The sequence below is a fragment of the Phascolarctos cinereus genome, unplaced genomic scaffold, assembly GCF_003287225.1.
Source record: "Phascolarctos cinereus isolate Bilbo 61053 unplaced genomic scaffold, phaCin_HiC Scaffold_665;HRSCAF=1300, whole genome shotgun sequence".
In the NCBI taxonomy this organism is placed as follows: Eukaryota; Metazoa; Chordata; class Mammalia; order Diprotodontia; family Phascolarctidae; genus Phascolarctos; species Phascolarctos cinereus.
Window position 1 is genome coordinate 18,280 of NW_027556030.1, and position 4,693 is coordinate 22,972.

Sequence of the window (4,693 nt, forward strand, 5' to 3'; positions counted from 1 at the left end):
ATGTGCCAGACACTGTACTAAATGCTTAACAGTTATCAGCTCCTTTGATCCTGTCACTATAGCCTTGGGAGATAGGTGCTATGATTATCCCCATTTTATACATAAAGGAACTGAAGTAAACAGAGGTGAAATGACTTTCCCAGGATCACATAGCCAATAAATGTCTAAGGCTGGATTTTAACTCAGGTCTTTGTAATTCCAGGTCCAAGACCCTGTCCAAGGTACCACCTCACTGCCATCACATTGTGATCAGTTAAGCTGTCATCGTAGTAAGACACACGTATGTGTTGAAGTATGTGACATGAGACTTTTAAGGGGCAGAAAATGGCTCCTAAGCAATTGGTGGTGGATAATTACACACAAGTATAGGATAGAGGCCCTACTAAAAAGAATCTTAAGATTTGGTGAGGAACACAAGACAGGATCAATAAACATGTCGGAAAGAACACACAACGTAAGATGCATATGTGTAATTCAGGCTTAGATTGAATTATACAGACTATAAGAACTAAAGAGATCACAGGGATATGGCACCTAAATTGTGATTAGAAGGGTGGGTGAGATTTCTGTCAGTGGATGTTGAGGGCCGATCTTAAGAGTCTGATAAGGGTTTAAGATCCAAGGCAGAGTTTGACCTCTGCTCAGGCTTTCATCCCAAAGGGCTCAGGGGATTAAGTGGTACGGCTCCCCAAATTCCTTCCTGATAAAGAGGTCTCTGAGACATCCCTTCTCTCTCTTTGAACCTTAGGTTTACATATTTACTCCTCTATGCAGGTGGCGCCTAGGTGCCTGGGAAAACCTTGGAATCTACAGCCCAATCTAGGAACCCTGATAAGGAGGAAATTCATTATTGTTACATCCTCAGCAGATATTCTGGGGAGTATCTCACGGGGAGGACTCTTTGAAGTTAGGCTAGATTTTCCCTATATATTCTGTGCCCTCAGATGAATAAACAGAGTCAGTAATTCTACTCCACCTGGCCCATGTCATAAGTTATTTCACGCCTCTCCGTTCAGTGTACAATCTGGTTGTGGGCAACAAGAGGAGTTGAAGTGAAGAAAAAAGAAGAAATATTCCTGCAACAGGGAATTTCTAAGGAAGGTTGAGGAAAATTAAATTGTGATTTTGGCAAAAGTCAAAGGGAGTATTAGATTATGCTAGAAGAGTATATTGGACTGAAATCATAGAGGGCTTTCATTGGCAGGCAATGGAATGAATACATCTTGTTCATAGAATGTGAGGAGACTCTAGAGCAGTTGGAACTAGGGCTAGTCCTTCACATGTTTTAGAAAGCGAGAAAGCAGAGCTCATACAAGGGGGGTACTTTGATTAATCCACTGGCAACTGAGGTGTTGTTGATATCTTTTGAGTCAATGGGAGATTTCAAGGTAAAATTTTGTAAGATGGTAGTAAAAAACAGAAATAATTCCATCCAAGCCAGACTCTCACCAGCACATATCCATTTTCCTGAAAGAGACAAATATAAGGATTTGATATTTGTAAACTTCTAAGCCATCTAGGCCACTTCTTTGGACTGTCAGGTAGCCCACTAACACTCAGTGGCATTAGGTGAAGAACTGTGTGCATTCCTTTCCTCTCTGGTCCTTGACTCCTTTGAAGAGCCAAGACAGAGAGGAAAAAGCCCTCCTGTATGCTCTCCCTCAATCAATCTCCCCTGAGCCAGAGCAAGTTCTGGGATTTATATTCAGAGGAAAGGAGTCATTGTCTTAGGGAGAAACAATCCCTCATTTACAGTCTCAAGGAATAACTTTGTGGCTACCCACAGTGACTGCAATGAGGAAAGGTGACAGAAGAATGATCAAAGCTCCTTTTGGGAACCATCTATCACCATTTTGGACAGAAAACACCTCTGGAGTCTACCCCACAGCTTCATGGCCATCCAGCCACTTGTCTTAACTACTCACTTCTAGCTCTAACCCAAGTATTGTAACCAATTGAGCAGGGCATTGGAGACCACAATGTCAAGGATAGTTAGCTGCCTGCCAACATTCTTGTCTGCCACTGCCAGAATGGACCATCACCACCATTACCTAATAACCAGTAGGTTCCCCAAGACTTGAAGGTGAAAGGACAGACCATCAGTTATAATTCTGTACCAATAGATCCTCATTAAAATATACATAGCTTGGGAAGGGGGTTCCATGCTCATGTGTCCTAGTCAAGAGTCACATTTCTATAAAATCATAAACTCTAAGATTAGACCTTCAGTGACCTTAGCCATAATGGTACCTGAGTAGTAGGCCTTAAGATAACCCAATCCCATTCCTTGGCTTGATAAAATACAAGATTATACATGCTAACACAAAAGCCTGGAAGATTTATCTGAGAAGTAGCTCCTGGTTGACAGTGCCTTGGAGGATGGTTATTAATGTGGGGGGGGGGGTTGCTGTCACTCTGGATGCAGAACAGAGTGGCCACTATCTCAGTTCTGCCTCTTTTTTGGAACAGCTACTCTGAAACTCAACTGATTTGTTGATGAACCTAGGCCTAAGGAGAATTAGAAGAATGATTTACTGTGTCTCCACCCTACTCCCTGGTTATAGAAATTGGAAGGACCATAATGGTCAGCTAGACCAACCCAGTTTTTGGGCATGTAAGGTAACTGAAGCCCAGAGAAATGAAATAATTTGACCAAGGTCACAAAAGTAATAAGGTCCTCTGAGTTATCATTCCATCTTTAATGTACATATTTAGATGAATGTCTTACCTGTTGAAAAAGGCATGAAATAGTCGCTCTTCTTAAAGTTGCCACTTTCATCCAGGAAGTGACCTGGGTCAAACTGGTCTGGATTAGGGAACTCTTCATCATCATACAGAATAGAAGACAGCAATGGCATGATGGTGGTTCCCTGAAAAAAAGAGATACAAATAAATAATTAGAAAATAAGAACCAAAGAATGTTGGAGCTGAAAGAGAATTTAGAACTATCACCTAGTCAAAACCCCTGATTTTTAAGTATGGAAAGAGCCCATCTTTTTAAATACCTCTTCTGATAGTAAGTTAGAAAGTCTACAATACTATTACGAGAGATGAAACTGAACTTTGACACTTGAGGAGTAGAATCAATAGTGATGAGTAAAATACAAAAGGAGGCAGATTTCAGATTAAAAAAAGTTAATAAAATAGCTTTCAATCATTAGATCTATCAAAAGAGGAAAGAGCTGCTTGGGTGGACAATAAGCACACCAATCATGGATAAGACCAAGCAGATTCCAGATGATCTGAAGAGACAGAAATTAATTGTGACCTATGTCAGGATGTTGAAGAATAACATAATGTCACACAGACAAATAAGGCAAGAGCTGATAAACAAGTTGGGAGCTCTTCTTGAAGATGAAGAAACAAGATGTTCTGAGGAAGAAGCACTTGTTTGTAGTCTAAAGAATGGTAAAGGAAGTTCACAGGTGTTATCTGGCAAGACATCCAGGAAGAAGAAAAGAAGAACAGTTGGTGACTCCCTGTAGAAGGATACTGAACCAATTGTTTGCTGACAATAACTAGAATGGATAGTTCTGGGGCAGCGAGGTAGCACAGTGGAAAGAGCACAAGCCCTGGAGTCAGGAGGACCTGAGTTCAAATACAGACTCAGACACATAACACTTACTAGCTGTGTGACCCTGGGCAAGTCACTTAACCTCATTGCTTCACACACACTCACACACACACACACACACACACACACACACACACACACACATGCACAAAAATAGACAGTGTTGCCATATTCCAGGAGCATATGTCCAAGAGATAGTGGAGAACCTTACAAAACAAAGGATACAACTACTACCCACATCTGGTGATTCACATGAGCAAAAATTATGATACTACCATAAATCTGGGAAGCATTTCCAAAGGTTTTGACATTAAGGGAAAAAAAACCCTAAAGACTTTAGGAGCACAGGTGGTGTATTCATTATGGTTGTAATTGGAAACAAAAGATTCAGAAAGTTAATGCAGATTTCAGAAGTGGACATCTTGTAAGAAGGTGTTTAAAAATGGGATTTGGATTTCTGGACCACATCTTAGTAAAAATATAGACATGATGAACTCCTGACCAGGAGTGGAATGATGCATCTAGCAAAGGCTGGAACGGTGATGATTTTGATTTATTACAAATATAGTCAAAAGGCTTTTTTAATGCTTAAAGTGCTGTTAAAAAAAGGTGGATTGGGGATTTTAAGACAAGGAAGCAAATTTGACCTCAAAGGCATAAATAGGGCTTGGTATGATGAGATGCTTAAGAATACTGAAGTCCTGGAAAGACTATAACTTATTTAAAAGAAAGCAGATAGGAAAAAGAGAGTGGGGTAGTATATATTAAGAAGAAACACTCGTGTGAGTTTATTTAGGGAGCAGAGGAAAGAAGAATGATGAGAAGCATCTAGGTAAAGAGAAATGGAGACAACATCAGAACTGGCATTGTCATTACAATATGCTACAGAATATTTGGATAGAAAAAAGTTTACAAGGAATACAGAAAACAAATTATAAGCTCTGGAGGTTAGACATGATATAGCAGTGATAGAAGACTTCAATTATCCTTTCGGATCCTAGAGTTTCACTTCCATCAAAAACAGAGCAGTTTGTAATTCCATGATTTTCTTAATGATAATTTCATCCTGCAATTATAGTGGAACCAGTTCTCACCATCTGAGAGGAACTTGGATAACAA

General features: G+C 40.0%; 1 long non-coding RNA gene across 1 annotated transcript; it reads right to left on the reverse strand.

The window, feature by feature from the left end:
- Positions 1–455: 455 nt before the first annotated feature.
- Positions 456–2,866, reverse strand: LOC110204596 (uncharacterized). The gene is made up of 2 exons (XR_013487724.1): positions 2,729–2,866; positions 456–1,467 (listed from the first exon to the last, which is right to left on the reverse strand). It is a non-coding gene; the product is annotated as an uncharacterized LOC110204596 (long non-coding RNA).
- Positions 2,867–4,693: the final 1,827 nt, after the last annotated feature.